General features: G+C 40.6%; 1 protein-coding gene across 1 annotated transcript in view; it reads right to left on the bottom strand.

Moving 5' to 3' along the window:
- The window catches only part of LOC126237236 (glutathione S-transferase 1-like), a 38,486-nt gene extending 22,487 nt beyond the window's left edge, over nucleotides 1–15,999 (bottom strand). The window contains exon 1 of the mRNA XM_049947134.1: nucleotides 15,943–15,999. The gene's annotated coding sequence lies outside the window, so the exon portion shown is untranslated. The remainder of the gene's footprint in view (nucleotides 1–15,942) is intronic.
- Between the last annotated feature and the right edge of the window lie 3,495 nt (nucleotides 16,000–19,494).

The raw sequence follows: 19,494 nt of genomic DNA on the forward strand, positions 1-19,494 counted from the left end.
AACTGCCATCTGGTTTCTGTACAAATTGTAAATAGCCTTTCGCTCCCTGTATTTTACCCCTGCCACCTTCAGAATTTGAAAGAGAGTATTCCAGTTAACGTTGTCAAAAGCTTTCTCTAAGTCTACAAATGCTAGAAACGTAGGTTTGCCTTTTCTTAATCTTTCTTCTAAGGTAAGTCGTAAGGTTAGTATTGCCTCACGTGTTCCAACATTTCTACGGAATCCAAACTGATCTTCCCCGAGGTCCGCTTCTACCAGTTTTTCCATTCGTCTGTGAAGAATTCGCGTTAGTATTTTGCAGCCATGACTTATTAAACTGATAGTTCGGTAATTTTCACATCTGTCAACACCTGCTTTCTTTGGGATTGGAATTATTATACTCTTCTTGAAGTCTGTGGGTATTTCGCCTGTCTCATACATCTTGCTCACCATATGGTAGAGTTCTGTCATGACTGGCTCTCCTAAGGCCATCAGTAGTTCTAATGGGATGTTGTCTACTCCCGGGGCCTTGTTTCGACTCAGGTCTTTCAGTGCTCTGTCTAACTCTTCACGCAGTATCTTACCTCCCATTTCATCTTCATCTACATCCTCTTCCATTTCCATAATATTGCCCTCAAGTACATCGCCCTTGTTTTGGTTTATCAGAGTAATATCTGTCCTAGAGACATGGACAGTGTCCTGGGGATTCCGTTCAACATATCTTCCAAGCCCTTAGTCTTCTTTGAGAGAATTACAGTGTGACCGGCAAATCTTTACGTTTTTATTTCTCCTCCCTGAACGTTAATTACCTCTCTAATTTCTTTTTCTTCTTATTTACCGATTGCTCAATGTTTACAGTAAATAACATTGGGGATAAGCCACAACACTATCTTACTTCTTTCTCATCAACAGCATTCCATTCTCATTAACAGGTCTTGTTCATGTTCCCTTGGGGGCTGTGAATTTTATTCCTGTGGTACTTGAGAATATCAACAATGGTTCAAATGCCTCTAAACGCTATGGGACTTAACATAGGAGGTCATCAGACTTAGAACTACTTAAACCTAACTAACCTAAGTACATCACACACATCCACGCCCGAGGCACGATTCGAACCTGCGACCGTAGCAGCAGCGCGGTTCCGGACTGAAGCGCCTAGAACCGCTCGGCCACAGCTGCCGGCTCAGAATATCAAACAGCGTATTCCAGTCAACACTAACATGGGCATACACAGTGAGGGGCAGGGGGGGGGGGGCAGCTGCCCCCCCCACCCCACCCCCCCACCGCCCTAGAAGATATTTGAAATCGTTCGTGCAGATCCAGGAGTAATTTTTTCGTCTTCGGCACGTTACTGTCGGCAAATCCTAGAAGATTATTACTGAATTAAAAAGTTTTTTTTTTAAACAAGTGCATTCTTATATTTAAAATGTTTATTGAAAGCAGTTTTTCACTAGTTTACTGTTTTATTGAGTAAGAAGTGCTGTATGTTGTCTCGAGTCCTTGTTTCCTGAGACTAGTATGAATGACCTGCCCCCCCCCCCCCACCCTAGTTCAGATCCTGGGTACGCCCTTGAACACTAACACTAAACAACAGAATGCAAATGAGCGGCTTCATACAAATCAATTGTAAGCATTAGAGACGGTTTGTGATCTGAGGCCAACAGAACACTAGTGGATTAGACTCGTCGCTTCAGTGGCGCAGAGACTGTATATATCGGATGATCTACGCGTAACACTGGCATCAGGCGCCCATCAGAGCTAAAGAGAGCTGTCGCCATGTGCGTGTTAATCCTTCCATTATCCGCAGAGAGTGATTTATCACCACGGTTTCCTGTTTCGATTTTATTCACTCTAAAGTAGATGGTCCTCGACTTGACTGGAGCAGGAGGACGAGGCAGAGATTAGTGTTTAATGTCCATTAGACATCGAGGTCATTAGCGACGGAGCACAAGCTCGGATTAGGCAAGGCCGGAGAAGGACAACGCTCATGCACGTTCGAAGAAACCATCCCGGTATTTGCATAAAATGGTTAGGGAAATGACTTAAAATCTAAATCAGGATGGCAGGACACTGATTTGAATCGTCGTCCTCCCGAGTGCTAGTCCAGTGCAACTGTAATTACGAGCCATCCTAAGTTACTACACCGCTGGATAATGCGCGGACGTCGTCGCGAAGGAGATATTCATTCAAGGCGATTATCCACGAGAGTACCGAACGGTCATTGCCACGGGAAAAAACGTTTCCATAACTACAATAACTGACGTACCATGCTGAGGACCAAGAGTGGCCTGTTCTCTTGCAGGCTGACATGCCTTATCTGCCGCAGTGACAGAGTTCACATTATATTTAGCGACAAGTCAGTATTATCAGCCAACAAATATCATCGAGAGCCGTGCCGTCGGACGAGACTGTCTTTATGTAGGGCGTTGTGGCTTTAAATGTACGTACGCGCGCTATTTTCGTCCTCACGCCGTATCAAAGTTAAGAACTTGTCCCAGTGGAGAGGAAGACAAGCGTCATTCATAACATGATTTTACAGGCCCAAAGAGATGACGTATTTGATATTACTTTCCGTTCTCATGTTGTGCCAAGGTAATGAAGTCCCAGTGGAGAGGAACACGGGCGTCATTCAGAACATTGATGCAATAACAATTGGAACATACATCATAACATCATTTTAAATCTGATGTTGAACCCACGACGAAGACGGAGGCTCTTGACTGTCACGTTTATTCAATATATGTAACGGTTTAATATGTGAAACAAATGTACGACATATTCACGACCGTAAAATAGAGACAACTAACGTAGAAACGCGGCATTACCTAGGTATTTGTTTATAGGTGTGCGTCCACGCCCGTAACAAGCAGCGACTAGCCATGTGCTTAATGTTAATGATGTCGTTACTGTTGAACTATGTGTCGCACAATGGTATAATTTTGTAGGAATATTCAGCGGCGTATGTGAATACTACCTGAAAAACGTGTTGGGAATGGAGTTACCAGCAATAAAGCCATAACTTAAGTCAAGCACTATGAGGCAGTTTAAGCATCTCGCTGTTTATAACGCCATATCTCCTGAACTGTGTGTCGAATAATATAATTTTGCAGTTACATTCAGTAGTAAATGTGCATACTATCTGCAAAATTTGTCGCGAGAGCAGTGAACAGTAAAGAAATAATAAATTATAACGTTTTGCCTTTTGCCGTACTTTCACTGCGTGACAGAAGAAAAATAGTAAGTGATAAACATTTTTCTTTCATAGTTTCGCAGGGGTTGTCAACGAGAAAAAATTTCATAAAGGTTTCAAATTATACCTAAAGTTTGTTAAAAGTCGTTACGTGCTCCGATTCTCATATGAAATATGGGAATTCACGCGTCTTTCTCACACTCGCCCCCACGCCTTTGATAGGTAAGTAGTTCTCATCCACCAAAGTAATCTTCGTCTGACAGTAAGGTATATGTGTACCAAGACTGGTTGAAATCGGTCCAGTGGTGCAGGAAGACATACGAAAAATACACACATGCACACACACACATATTTTTATAATATGTGACGATTTGTAAACATTACAAACAGGAATCCAGAACGGTTAACTACTTTCGTATTCTGACAAATCATATGAAGTTAGTTACAGTGGTAGCCGTACACTACAACTCAGCGGTCGTACTTCATAGTAGGGGTTGAGAGCATCACCGTCACCACGGGAAGACCCTCAAAGTCGCCATAATTCAAATGGTTCAAATGGCTCTGAGCACTATGGGACTTAACATCTATTGTCATCAGTCCCCTAGAACTTATAACTACTTAAACCTAACTAACCTAAGGACAGCACACAACACCCAGTCATCACGAGGCAGAGAAAATCTCGGACCCCGCCGGGAATCGAACCCGGGAACCCGGGCGTGGGAAGCGAGAGCGCTACCGCACGACCACGAGCTGCGGACGCCATAATTGAAATAATTAATGACGAGGTACATTTTTTGCAAAAAATTTGAGGTGGATAGGAAACGAAAATACGAATAAATTTATATTTTTAAACTTGGAAGGCCAGAATCAGTTGACATAAAATTCTCGGTATGGTACCGTGTTGTATTATAAAAAAATTATTACTGGTGAACGTTTCGGCCACTAGGAGGATGTGACGTGTCATTATATTACCGTTTCAATTCTATACTTGTGTCGACATTATTCGTTATTGGTTCGTAATGAGAAGGGATAAGTGTTTCATATTAGTGTTTAAAAGTCATGTATGTGTTTTTGTTAAAACTATCAATTAATTTGGCAACAACGAAAACTAAATTCAGCTCAGTGATATGCTGTCGTATGCAGTTCTATAATGTCGTTGCAACATCTTCCTTTTCAATCCGATGTAACGTTCCCTGGCATTTTCACAGTTTATTTGTACCATATACGCCGCTCTGGGCAAGTTGTATATACATCGTAATTATTCAACAAAAATATTACTGAATGTGGTATAAAATACGTTTGTTATTTTCATTATGTTTTATTGTAATATTTCTCTGTATTTAGGATAGGAATTTTTCTGTATTTAATATGTGAATGTAAAATGTGTCAGTATTTGCGGTATCAGAGATATAAAAATTTGCCAGAAAAGAATAATTTACAAAGAAATGTTAATAGTCGGGAAATGCTATATAAGGACTAAACATTATGTATTCTTTGGTCGTCTCTGATCTGACGTGATCGAGGTAGGACGCTGTGAAGAAGCTTTTAACGAATGTGTAGACTTCTTTTGTCTCTGTCTGGACTTAGCCGCCATTAGACGATGCGTTACGAATTAATGTGAGTTGAATTGTTGTTTGAGCTAAATATATCAGTATTTATCAAAAGTGTGAATTATTTATGTAAATTAGCTTGCCCACGTCATCTATAAAATTTCTTTAAGAATTTTTCAGCATTTTTTAGCGGTGTTGCTGGGCTGTGCCGCGACCAACAATCGCAGATCTGAAGAGGCGGCACATTTAAAAAATTATCAAACCCGTAAATCGGGAACAGAAGCATAAAAATCAATAGTGAATTAAGAAATTGTTCTTTCTTTTCAGTGATCCTGTGGCTGATAAAATTTGAATTAATTATACGTTTGTGCATTCGTAGGCGGATAGTTAATGTTAGTTAACATTGAAATTTAAACAGTTTGGTTCTTTAAAATAACTCAAATGCGTAGTGAAGTAGGTTTGATCAGTGATAAATGTCAGCTTGGCAATAATTAAAACATTTTCTGCTGATAGAGATAATCTTGTGTTCTATGGCTATTGCCGGGATAAGATTCAGTAAAAATATTTAAAAAAAAAACCACTGCATCAGGAAAGTGTATGCCAAGGCCGAACGATCTAAAGGACTCAATTCTCAACTAAATATTATTATCCAGTTAATATGAGTGCACGTAATATTTTTCTTTAAATGTACGTAATCCTTAAGAAAGTAAAAACTTTTTATTACCACACGAAAATAAGAGAGTGGTTCTACAACAAAGTTCGCACGAAAGAAACTTAACTTAAAAGCAAAAAGATAAAATTTATTATTTACTCTTTAACGAAATTTCAAATCAATTCCAAATATTTCGACGAATTTCGTTAAAATTGGCGCCCAACGTGGGGCCAGAATGTGCAGTGGCCACTAAATACCCGTGAGATAACTAGGGAATTAATATAGTCGAACTTTGTTGCAGAACATTTAATAATTTTTCTATGTATTGTATGTATTTCATAACCAATATTGTGTGGTAATACCTGTGTATGATTTTTTGCATGAGAACACTATGTATCCAGAGGCAAGCTGAAGAAGAGAGCTCATTATTTCGAAAAATTAATTACCTACCACAATATCAGGGGGCAGCTGCACCCAAGATAGATCACCAAAAGGTAAAGCTACAGTGTAGTTGTCCTGTGGGTAGTAAAGTAGCCTCAGTGCAGTGTTCTCGGATCATTAGTGGTGTGCTTGTTGTTAGTACTTTGTTTTAAAATAACAGGACATTTAGGTAGTTAGTCATTGTAGTATATAGTAAGTGTGTATTAGTTAATGTCCATTTCTTGTGTGATTATGTCAGTGAAACCTGAGTGTTAGGATATTTAGTTCAGATTTTATTTCTTGTGTTTACTATGGTTAGACTGCGTAGTCAGAAAGATATCAACATGGATAATGAGCAACAGTCAGTAAGTAGTGATACCGAGTTGGAAAGTGGGACACAAAGTAATGTTAGTGACGTAGTTCAGGAAGTACAATGTGAAAATCTGGGGGCAGAAGGGCAAGAAATGTCGCCACGGCCACCCAGTGATTCAGTTGATAGCGGAAATACTGTGCCATCCGCAAGCACTGGACACGGACCAGAGAGTGGTGTGATGTCAGAAGTGCAATCATTAAGAGTTATGTTCGAGCGTATGCTCAATTTCCAAGCTGAATTTGCATGCAAACAAGCAGAGCGCGATAAAGAACGTGATGCCAAACAAGCAGAGCGCGATAGAGAACGTGAAGCTAAACAAGCAGAGCGTGACCGACGCCTGCATGAGAGGGACTTACAGTTGATGCAAACTTTAGAAGTTATGCAAAGTGAGATTGTTAGTTTGAAACAAAAATATGAAACCATACCCAAAACAGTGCAAGAATTAAGCGAAAGAGTAGACAGTGTTCAAGTGGCTAACGCCAATATCGTAGAGGAAATCAATGTCCTGACTAATAGGGTCGAACAACTAGAACTCGACACAACTCAAGTAATTGAGGACAAAGTGATCGAACAAGTGCACAAAGTAGAACGTAAATTCACAAAGGAATTAGATGAGAAAGTGCACGCCGCAATTGAGGCCAGAGAGGTGGACTCAACTGCGGATGTGCAAAATCTTAAAAAGATAGTGCAAAAGGACATTCCGCTGTGGCAGCGGAGTGTGGACCGCCGTCTTGCCGAAATGGAGCTAAGCTTGCGGCATGACGATGCGCAGGCGTATGTCACGCCAGCCAGGTCCAACAATGATAGGCATATAAATACTGCAGTAAAAAATTGCGACTGCGAGACAGAACAGGCAACCAATGTAAGCGGAACAAATAAATGTCATTCCAAAGTAGTGATTGAAGAAAGCCTGATTAGGAACCGACAGTTTCAGATCTTTACAACGGGGAAGAAATCTGTTCACCCTGTAGTGTTTATCAAGGGATTTAGAAACATTTTGCCTAGCGTTTGGAGTCATACCCAGAAAATACAGTTTGTTATGTCTTACATACAAGGAGATGCTGCATTATGGGCAACCGAAGCAGCTGACAGTTGTGATACATATGAGCAATTCGAAAAGGCATTCTTGGCCAAATATTGGTCAACATGTATTCAGGAGAGATTACGGAAGGAAGTATATAATACAGAGCCGTATTCTCCACGACTAGGCAATTTGCGAAAATATTTTGAGAAGTACATTAACAAGACCCGTTACTGGGACGAACAGATTTCATCCCGGGATTTGATCAGACTTTTGAAATCACACTTGCCGATACATGTAAAGGAAAAGCTTATACACGTGCCTGAAAATGATATGGAACATTTCTTGTCTGTTCTGGACTCAATTGACCTGATTCAGGAGGACGTTAAGGCAGCCTCTGAACAGGCTAGAAATAACGGAAACGGTTATAGAAATGGTAGAAATAACACGCCTCCACCAAGTAATGGAAACGGCGGAGGTAATAATAGGAGACAAGAGTATGCACAAAACGGAAATAGAGGTAGAGACCGGAACGGCAATAGTCCGCCGGTGAATAATGACCGAAAGAGGAGGTTCGATGACCGGTATGAAACAGGCCCACCAAGCAATCATAGATGGAAAAACGCCAGGGGGCCGTACAACATTAATACTTATAATGAGGCAAACCGAACTTGGCCACGGAACCAGAGGCCCAGTTCGGACCGGCAAAACAGTGATAGATATGACAATAACCGACCGCCACCACAAAATGCGCCAATTGCGCAACCGTGGCGGCCGACGCAACACAACGTGCACATAGTGGAGGTCAGTGACACAGAGCAGCCACGCCCATCCACTAGCAATAATTCAACAAACTAGATGCAGCCGAGATACGCTCTCCATCGTCGGCTGAGGTTTGGAGTGAGAGCAGCCCGACACAGAACAAAACGCCGAACAAAATCTGTATCCTTAGGTACAATGACGGGGTACAGATGGGAGACGAACTAATAACTGAACCATCCACGTGCATAAAGGAACACAAAGACAAAGTACAAGCGATAATAGAGATCAAAATTAACAATATTGATGTGCAAGCAGTCATAGATACAGGTGCTACTGTCAGTGTTATGAGTATGGACTTATTCAAGGTACTGGGGAAGGAAAGGCGTATGCTGACTTTTCCCGTGAATAATTGTAAAGTCACTGGAGCCATAAGTGCACAGCGACAAATAATTAAACTCCAAGTGCGGGTAGAGATGTATATAGGGGAAGAAGCCATAGCGAGCTCATTCCTGGTAGTAAAGGGTTTAAAGGTAGCCTGCATTTTGGGGGTAGATTTTTTAAGAGAAAGGGACGCAATAATCGACCTTTCTCGGGGAAAATTAAGTTTGATGAATGCTGGTAGGAGAATAGAATTGTCCATGCTCAGATCTGGAGAGGTACCTGTACCTAATTGTAACGCTATTAACATAAAATGTAGGAATCAGTCGATACTACATTTAGACAATCATTGTCTAGGACAGAATCTCTATTATCCTGACGTACAAGGTGATCAATCAAAAGCGAATATGGACGCATTAGTGAACAAAGTGTCACAGTCCGAAAATTTGAATTCTATGCAACAGCAGGATTTGGTACAGTTATTATTTAATTATGCAGAGGTATTTTCAGAACGACCAGGAATTGTTAAGGGATATCAGTACAAGATCGAGGTAAAGCCTCACAAAACTTACTGTCGAGCCTCATACTCCATTCCTTGGTCCGAATAGGAAATAGTAGAGAGAACATTTGGAGAGTTAAATACATTTTTCAGGTTATACATTGCATATAAACACACGAGATGGAAGATAAGAAAAGCAGGGTGCAACCTTACCAGGTGCGCTCAGAAAAGGAAAGAAAAATATAACCGACATATGACGAATAACCAAAAATTTAGTGTTGGGGACTTGGTACTCTTACGCAATCATCCTAAGTCCTCGGCATCCTTGAAACAGAATAGCAAGTGGCAATTGGTGTATAATGGACCTTTTAGAGTAGTAAGTGTGCCACATGAGTGTAGCTATCTCTTAGCAGACCCCCACTCAGGGAGAGTACGGGGACTGTATTCGCGTAAGGATGTAAAAGCATTCCTACAATAAAAGACTAATAGTCCTATGTGGACACCGTTCTTTTGTAATTAATGAACATTAATAGTGTATGTACTAGTGTAGAAGTGTTTAGTTATAAGAATATGATTGACTTTCTTATGTGTATGGATATTTATGTTATGTACTCTTTTAATTTGTGTTATCTAAACCATGCTCTAAATGTTTGCACAGATAATCTGATTAGTGCAATTATTTGTAGTGTTAAGCTGTGACAAAGTTCAGTCAAGAAGAACATTTTAGTAAGGATTAGTTAGTGTACTACATAATTTCTAATATGTGTGTCAAATTTGAAATATTTCTTGGCACAATCTTTTCTATTATGAGTATGTATGTATATATGTGTAGCTGTCAGATTGACAGACTCGAACCCAGAATAATATCAGTAATATGATGCCCTGAGAACTTTATTATCTCACCAATGTTATCAGAGAAAATAATGCACCCAGTAGTGACCCGAGGGCACCACGGGAGGCAAACTTGTTGCAAATTTATGTAGCGCAAAGGTACGCACAAAGAAGCTTCAATTGAAGCATGTGCATATTCAATCAGTTAAAAGGAGCTAGCCAGATACAGTCCAAGTAAATTTTTGCCTACAGAGACTACACTGTAGTTACGTAGGACGTTGATAGTAAAGTGTGACATGAGTACAAAGGAGTTATTGAACAATATGCCTGAATCCGGCTGGAATGCACAAATAAAATCTAATCGAACACGAATATAGATGACTATGGGCAAACTAATACGAATTTTGAGTAATTGTTACCATCTACGCAAATCTCACACCTTGGTAAAGAGTTACAAATGTGCTGTTACAAACAAAATTGAGCAGCGGACATTGTAAATAGAAATAAAGGAACTTTAACAAAAGTGCAGTATTGTGCGGCAGAGACAGACAGTGACTGTTAAACCTGCAGCAATACGTCACGGAGTAGTTGTGTATAAGTAACAAAAAACTGTATCATCGCCGTGTGTGCAAGTGGACAAGGAACTAGCACGACACGAACAGTGAACCGATAACGGACGGTGGATCAACTTAGTGTCAAACTTTAACTCTTTGTGTGTCAAGGGACGCTAGGAAAGCGCATTGACTACAGAAATACATTTTGATTTTGTCCTAAGGTGAAAACTTGCGTGTGACTAATGACAAGTCATGACATGGTGAAGAATATTGTGTGCCCATAAAAAGTGTTACTGTGACAACGAAACATTGTGCAAACCAGACTAGTGAAGGCCTACTGAGTAATAACTACCACTGTGTGCATTCTTTCCCACAGCAGGAAAAATGCCTATAAGGATAGTACACTGTTTGTGAACTTGTTGCATGTTTCCTGGAGCACCGCGAGAAGACGTCGTACGGGCGAGCTGATATCCAACGCGCATCCGGCTACATCAGCTATGCAGCGGCCACAGCAGCCCGTAGCAGACCAGACAGCCACGCCCCTCCGCGCCTTAGCTGTCAACGCCGGGGGCGGTGACCTACACGGAGTCAGCGCGCCGCGCCGAGCGCCGCCCAACAATCACTCCGCACCGCTCACCAAATACAACATTATTGACTTTTTGAAATGTTCACATAAACTGAATAACATGTTAATGACTTCATTTCGATAAACATTGAACATTTACTATGTATGTCCGTGAGTGATATATCCTAGGACAAGTGACTTTGTAGTGTATCACAAGAATAATAGTATCACACACAAAAAACCTTCCATTGAACTGTATGTGACTGTGATATTGTGTAATTGTGTAACCCCGTTTGTGACACACCGCTAATTTAATTCAAATGAATAACTGTTAAAAGGACAATATTGACTATAAACCAACTGGGATGGCTGGGCTCCGGCACAGTTTTGCCCAGGTTTCCTGTTTGCCTACGCCCAAATGGGGGAGCCATGAACTTATATAACCCTGGGACAAAATAAAAGAGCCATTCCGTAAAACATACAGAAGTGTAAAGAACGTAACTGGCACCATTGTGTCAAAGTGTAAAAACTCTTTGCCAAATGCTGCCAGGGGGCAATGTAACGTTCCCTGGCATTTTCACAGTTTATTTGTACCATATACGCCGCTCTGGGCAAGTTGTATATACATCGTAATTATTCAACAAAAATATTACTGAATGTGGTATAAAATACGTTTGTTATTTTCATTATGTTTTATTGTAATATTTCTCTGTATTTAGGATAGGAATTTTTCTGTATTTAATATGTGAATGTAAAATGTGTCAGTATTTGCGGTATCAGAGATATAAAAATTTGCCAGAAAAGAATAATTTACAAAGAAATGTTAATAGTCGGGAAATGCTATATAAGGACTAAACATTATGTATTCTTTGGTCGTCTCTGATCTGACGTGATCGAGGTAGGACGCTGTGAAGAAGCTTTTAACGAATGTGTAGACTTCTTTTGTCTCTGTCTGGACTTAGCCGCCATTAGACGATGCGTTACGAATTAATGTGAGTTGAATTGTTGTTTGAGCTAAATATATCAGTATTTATCAAAAGTGTGAATTATTTATGTAAATTAGCTTGCCCACGTCATCTATAAAATTTCTTTAAGAATTTTTCAGCATTTTTAGCGGTGTTGCTGGGCTGTGCCGCGACCAACAATCGCAGATCTGAAGAGGCGGCACATTTAAAAAATTATCAAACCCGTAAATCGGGAACAGAAGCATAAAAATCAATAGTGAATTAAGAAATTGTTCTTTCTTTTCAGTGATCCTGTGGCTGATAAAATTTGAATTAATTATACGTTTGTGCATTCGTAGGCGGATAGTTAATGTTAGTTAACATTGAAATTTAAACAGTTTGGTTCTTTAAAATAACTCAAATGCGTAGTGAAGTAGGTTTGATCAGTGATAAATGTCGGCTTGGCAATAATTAAAACATTTTCTGCTGATAGAGATAATCTTGTGTTCTATGGCTATTGCCGGGATAAGATTCAGTAAAAATATTTAAAAAAAAAAAACCACTGCATCAGGAAAGTGTATGCCAAGGCCGAACGATCTAAAGGACTCAATTCTCAACTAAATATTATTATCCAGTTAATATGAGTGCACGTAATATTTTTCTTTAAATGTACGTAATCCTTAAGAAAGTAAAAACTTTTTATTACCACACGAAAATAAGAGAGTGGTTCTACAACAAAGTTCGCACGAAAGAAACTTAACTTAAAAGCAAAAAGATAAAATTTATTATTTACTCTTTAACGAAATTTCAAATCAATTCCAAATATTTCGACGAATTTCGTTAAACCGATCACACTTATCCATTAGCCACTGTTATAATTAATTCACCCTCGTTTCTTCATTTTGGTTAATCTGTTTGAGAGTATTACACTATTTACTAAACATAGCAAGAATACTCATAAATAAATTGAACAACGTTGCGTATAAGAACTTTTGCTATGTAACTGATTAACTTGAAAACTTATGGGTTTTTCCCATTAAAATATTATCGCATCGTTACCTCTACTCACTTTCTTTTTCCTGCCACGTTCCATAGTAAATAAATGCAAGTGAAATTAAACAGTTTATTTAAAAAATGTTGACACTGTGTTCGAGAATCATAACAGTTTGGAAGCCAAGTATTAGATACATCGAATAAATATTGCTTACTTCATTAGTCATCTTCAATTAAACTAACTCCACATACAAATATGTAAATGAAGATAACGAAAAACGTTTAAATAAAGCAACTTATAAAGTTCTTGTGACGTAGAAGTGTGCTAAATGATCTAAATGGATAGTCAGTAAGAGGAACGAAATATGTGCTACTGCCTAAAATAAACCGTCCCACGTGGGGCAATAAATAATTTAGAAAATATTCTTAATCATCGGATGTAGACATATCTGATATTTTGGACAGGATCTCTCTTTCGAATGAGACATTGGTTCAGATAGATGTTTATATTCGGCGGCCTTCCTAGTTCAAGCTTTCCGTGGTATCCTTAGACATCACTTCAGGAAGAGCCTGAATTGTTTCATCAACAGTAACTCGATTCGCATTCTTTCACATCCTTTTCTCTCATCATATTCTCCAACTCTTAAATATTAATAGATGCGCAGTCTCTAATTCCGCTTTATACTTCTGGGTAATTAGATGTTATTACCAGAGCATTAACAACAGGTATTTATCAATTCGTGCAGCTGGAAGCAAAGCTTAAACAATATTTTAGTACATGTGCATGTGTATTTCACGAATCTACAGTGAGATGATTTTTATTTGGAGCTTCTAATTTCTCTTTAGAGTTACGAAACCCACTTCACTACTTTTGAGTTTTGCCAGAAAAAATTTTTCGTCCGTGCTACTCATTACATATAAGTGCAACTAATTGCAAACGTTACGAAAATCGAGAATAAATGTAGAGAAGACATCGGTTCTGACGGACCACCGATGCCAATGTCAGATCTAGTTAAATTACTGTCGTTTTAGAATTGATAAACTCTTTTTCTATCAATTATCTCTATCGATCATCCAGTTTTGCTTGTCATCGCAAATTTTTACTCTTCACTGTTATACAACGTTGGTACATAACTTTCAAAAATTTCTGAAATGACAAGTATTTTCCTCTGGTACGATTTGTAAAACTTACGGCTAAGTTCCCTGACGGCCATAGAAAGTGTTACACCATGAACACTTTGACCGAACGAAAAAAGAAACTGGTACTTCAGTATTTCGACAGGGTATGTTGATCAAAGTTTGATCCTCAAACACGTTTACTTTCAGTGTTTGTTTTACAGAAAAAGCCCTTCTTACTGGTAAAGAATGGTGTGAGTACATGATGTCTATTACGGGTGTCTAATGTTGCTGAAGGTCTTCAGTGGTGAACTTCAGAAAGCATGCCCCGATTACGCGCACTTACAACTCATTGTTAGCTTTCGCACTTTGAGTAATGTCGTGGCACGTGAAAGCACCGCACGATAAATCGCACAGACAGTTGCCTGTACTGCTGTGACTGTAGAACAAATGTTGACAAAACTGTCCCCGAAAACGCTATGGCAAGAAGGCCAGGCACGGGTGCATCCAGGAATACACGAGAAGATCGTAGGATTGTGTCGATTCGCCCTGATGAACAGATGGATGGCAGCAGGTGATATTTAGACTTAGTTTGCGGGCAGAGTGTCCCGACGAAACGTTGTACGTCTTTTGTATCGAAAAAGTATGACGAAAATGACTCTTCATGACGACAAATATTGTAGTTTCGTGTAATCAATGAGTTTGAGAAGAAATTCGAAAGTGTTAAATATCAACTAGGTGCTTGTGTCTTTTACAATGAAATGCCCGATTAAGACTTATCTGTAATTATCTCCTAGACGCTGAAGTCGAATGAAGGTAAATGCTAATATAACACCTTCTCTTGAAAGATTAAATAGTAAATGCAATATTTGTGATACTAACAGTGCTTGCATGAAGTTTTCGTAACGAGGCGGTGGTTATAAGCAGTAGAAAGTGCCGGAAACTTCTGATGGCGGTCTCTAGTGCGCTTTCCTTCATGTAATTCTAAATTCGATCATTAGACTGAAACATCAACCAGGAAACATAATTTGTTCCTAGGTACACTATCCTTCACGTGCAATATTCTCCCCTCTGTGACAATAATAATAACCCTGTTGTCGTATCATTCATGACGTGGGTACCATGTGGTATATTCCAGCAGGGCAATGCAAGATCCCACGCTTCAGTTCACATTACAAACACTTGAAAACTGTACGGATCCTTCACTTGCCTACCCAGTCCCCTGATTTGTCATCCACAGAACAAATCTGGGATGACATGGGGAGAAGTATGCATCGTATCATCCTCCAGCCAGCAATTTCCACGAACTAACACAACATATGTTTCAGGTGTAGCAAGATCAGTCCCTGATTCTATCAGTATATTATTCACTATCACTACGGCTTCTGAAATCACTAATGGATAGAATACGTGTAGAGAGTAAAAAACTTTTTCTCAGGCCTACTTTAGACATTGACCGTATGGAATATACTAAAACATGGAAACGTCCTGACAAGATCATAGTTTAGATGGTTCGTTGTTGCCTTCCCTTGACCTGTTACCGTAGAATCAAGCCTTTACAGATGTATGGACTTTGTAAATGTCTTTAATGGTCACCACCTCAATGTAGTGTTTTCACGACTGATGTTGCTATTATAAGGAGGCAGTGGAACGCGCTGCCCTCCGACAGTTTATTACTCTGGAGTTGTACCAAGATGGTCAACTAGATTTAAGCTACCGCCGGACAGATTACTTCAATACCACACGACTGTGCTTCATAAGACACTGCAGAGAGGTCGAAGATTTAGTCGAATATGTTGGCGTGCAGTTGTCACAAATTAATCTCCACTCTCTCACTTTACCTCGCCAACCAAATGCAAAAATTTCTGTTACCTTCGTGACCTGAACTGACTGCACAGTGATTAAGGGTCGTAGCACTGTTGGAAGACGCGGTTTATCGTACTTTGCCAGAGAAGTAATTGAACTTCATTCTCATGTTATCTTATGAGGCTTACCGCTAGTCGTTGAACACTGTCAGATAAAAGTCAAATTCCAAAAATTTTAAATTTTAGCACATGATGTGTACTATTTGTTATAGTTAAAAAATTGTTTAGGCTGTAAAGCAGCTGAACTTACGTGTGAGCTAATGGAAGGAGTCCTCTGGAATACTGTACGCAGAAGGATTCTCCTGTGTTTATATAACTGCACAACTCTAAAAAGACACTGATAAGATAACCGTTATCACCATGAAACAGCGAAATGGACAGCCGCTGCGGCTGGTGACTTGGAATTAATATGTAGCGTAGTGTAACGCCTTTTATCGCTACAACTACCTGACGATGACCAAACATGAGTAATCATGAGTGAGTAATCATGAGTGAGTAATCCAAACCTCTGAGAAAAAATAAAAGTGTGATCCAATAAGCAACAGCGTAGGTGAATTTCACTAGTGCGGGAACTAATAACATCCAATATTCGCAGTCTCAGTAGTTTTCTTATGTAGGAGAATCAATGAAAGAACGTTTCTTTGCGGCTTCACGCTGTGATATAATGCGAAAAGTAGTAGATTCATTTTCCATGCAACCTCTCTTCTTTTCAAACCATACGCAACATTTGTTTAAAATAGCTCATATTTCAGCAGGTAAGTTCCTTTGTATGATGCTTGGCCGCTCTTGCACCGGTTCTTAGCACTATAACTGTGGGTGGTGGTGGTGGTGGTTAGTGTTTAACGTCCCGTCGACAACGAGGTCATTAGAGACGGAGCACAAGCTCGGGTTAGGGAAGGAGTGGGAAGGAAATCGGCCGTGCCCTTTCAAAGGAACCATCCCGGCAATTGCCTGAAACGATTTAGGGAAATCACGGAAAACCTAAATCAGGATGGCTGGAGACGGGATTGAACCGTCGTCCTCCCGAATGCGAGTCCAGTGTGCTAACCAGTGCGCCACCTCGCTCGGTCTATAACTGTCAATCGAACTTTTATCCATTACAGTAATCCTCAAGCGGAAAAAAAGTGTCCATGTCTCAGTCTTTTAAAAGACGCACAACGCTATCAAAACATCAGAAAGTTTTGTGCTGTTCAGGAGTGCAATCGCTGTGAACTATCCACTACGTGTATTTCTGTTACTGTAACTCCTGTTTCTATTTAGTCATGTAAGGTTCAACATTCACAACTTTGACCCCATATACGCTTTAATAGTGCGGAAACACCTTGGTCACTACTCTTTTAAGACAGTGTTACTGTGAATACAAAAAGAACTGACATTTAGAACAAGAAGTTCCTGAAATTTTCGCTTGGAGCAGAACATAGTAGAGATGTGACTTATGAAGGTTGTACATACGACTGGTAAGAGAGAAGTATGTCAAAGACTTTTGTCAGTAAAAGACAAACATTAATGAAGAAAGAGGCTGAAATGCTGACGACAAAACAAACGTATCAGTGTCGCGATAGTTTCCATAGACTCAGTCTATCAGAAGTAGGCATGTACGAATATTGTAGGCTTGTTGCGTACAATGAAGAAAATGAATATTTCCGTTTTTAAATTAACGACGGCAATCATAAGTCATTTCTGGCAATATAACACGCGTAATGTTACCGGATCGTAATTCTCGGTTTGGACACGTCATAGGCGATGCCTGACGCCCATCATAATGATGCGTTTTCGTCAAGGAAACTGTTAGCAGGAAAGGCATCAGAAATACACTAAATTGTTCGTGAGGCTGAACATCAAAAATGGTTCCAGTTACACATTCCTTTCGCTTGAGTGAGTAACTGCGTGCAAGAGGCTAAGAAAACGGAAGAACCTGTTTCGCGTTAGTATCTCTTCTATCCTCGCATCAGAAAACGCAGTAAATTATAAATAAACCGCAACATATTGTGGACAATTATTAAGTGCCACTGTTGCTTTATATTTACCTTTGAAAGCCATCGCGTCACCTGAAGGTAATCTCGAAATACAGCATCACTACAGAGCAAATCAGTACATTTTTACTGCTCTTTACTCTTTTTTCATTAATAATATAAAACGTACCTCTTGCGGGTTACCTTGATGTGTTATCTGTTATCAATTTCTGTGTGTTCTATGTGTTATGCATCTGTTCAGATGAATTTTTTTAGTCATCGTGTATCCGAATCTATGGTATACGACGCAATTGGCTTCATTTGTTACGTAGACCAAATTGCGTATACAACGATTAAAAGGCGCGAGCGATCACTTTAACCGCTTTGGCTATCGGCAGATGAATACGATACTGCAGTGTCTGTGTTATTAAGAAGAACGGTACAAAGTCAGAGAATTGCCTCTTACGTGTTAACAACACAGACATTGCAGTATCGTATCTTTCGTAATGGCATTGCAGTGCCCTACCTAGTTACCTGAATTAATTTTGGTGCACGATTTATTCGTTGAACGACTTCTGTTGAACAGGTACCATGTCGTTCATACATCATCTCACCTTTGCCTTTCGTCAGTCTTTGAACAATTACAGTGGTAGATTTCAAGACAGGGTTTAACATCAGATTTTGTGAGGCTACAGTCGAGCAATCAACATACTCCTGCGGATGTCAGAATGACTTGTACATCGTGACCTCAGTGATTCACAGATCACGTCTCACAGAATCACTTGAATTTACACTCCTGGAAATTGAAATAAGAACACCGTGAATTCATTGTCCCAGGAAGGGGAAACTTTATTGACACATTCCTGGGGTCAGATACATCACATGATCACACTGATAGAACTACAGGCACATAGACACAGGCAACAGAGCATGCACAATGTCGGCACTAGTACAGTGTATATCCACCTTTCGCAGCAATGCAGGCTGCTATTCTCCCATGGAGACGATCGTAGAGATGCTGGATGTAGTCCTGTGGAACGGCTTGCCATGCCATTTCCACCTGGCGCCTCAGTTGGACCAGCGTTCGTGCTGGACGTGCAGACCGCGTGAGACGACGCTTCATCCAGTCCCAAACATGCCCAATGGGGGACAGATCCGGAGATCTTGCTGGCCAGGGTAGTTGACTTACACCTTCTAGAGCACGTTGGGTGGCACGGGATACATGCGGACGTGCATTGTCCTGTTGGAACAGCAAGTTCCCTTGCCGGTCTAGGAATGGTAGAACGATGGGTTCGATGACGGTTTGGATGTACCGTGCACTATTCAGTGTCCCCTCGACGATCACCAGTGGTGTACGGCCAGTGTAGGAGATCGCTCCCCACACCATGATGCCGGTTGTTGGCCCTGTGTGCCTCGGTCGTATGCAGTCCTGATTGTGGCGCTCACCTGCACGGCGCCAAACACGCATACGACCATCATTGGCACCAAGACAGAAGCGACTCTCATCGCTGAAGACGACACGTCTCCATTCGTCCCTCCATTCACGCCTGTCGCGACACCACTGGAGGCGGGCTGCACGATGTTGGGGCGTGAGCGGAAGACGGCCTAACGGTGTGCGGGAGCGTAGCCCAGCTTCATGGAGACGGTTGCGAATGGTCCTCGCCGATACCCCAGGAGCAACAGTGTCCCTAATTTGCTGGGAAGTGGCGGTGCAGTCCCCTACAGCACTGCGTAGGATCCTACGGTCTTGGCGTGCATCCGTGCGTCGCTGTGGTCCGGTCCCAGGTCGACGGGCACGTGCACCTTCCGCCGACCACTGGCGACAACATCGATGTACTGTGGAGACCTCA

Source organism: Schistocerca nitens, chromosome 2 (genome assembly GCF_023898315.1).
Source record: "Schistocerca nitens isolate TAMUIC-IGC-003100 chromosome 2, iqSchNite1.1, whole genome shotgun sequence".
In the NCBI taxonomy this organism is placed as follows: Eukaryota; Metazoa; Arthropoda; class Insecta; order Orthoptera; family Acrididae; genus Schistocerca; species Schistocerca nitens.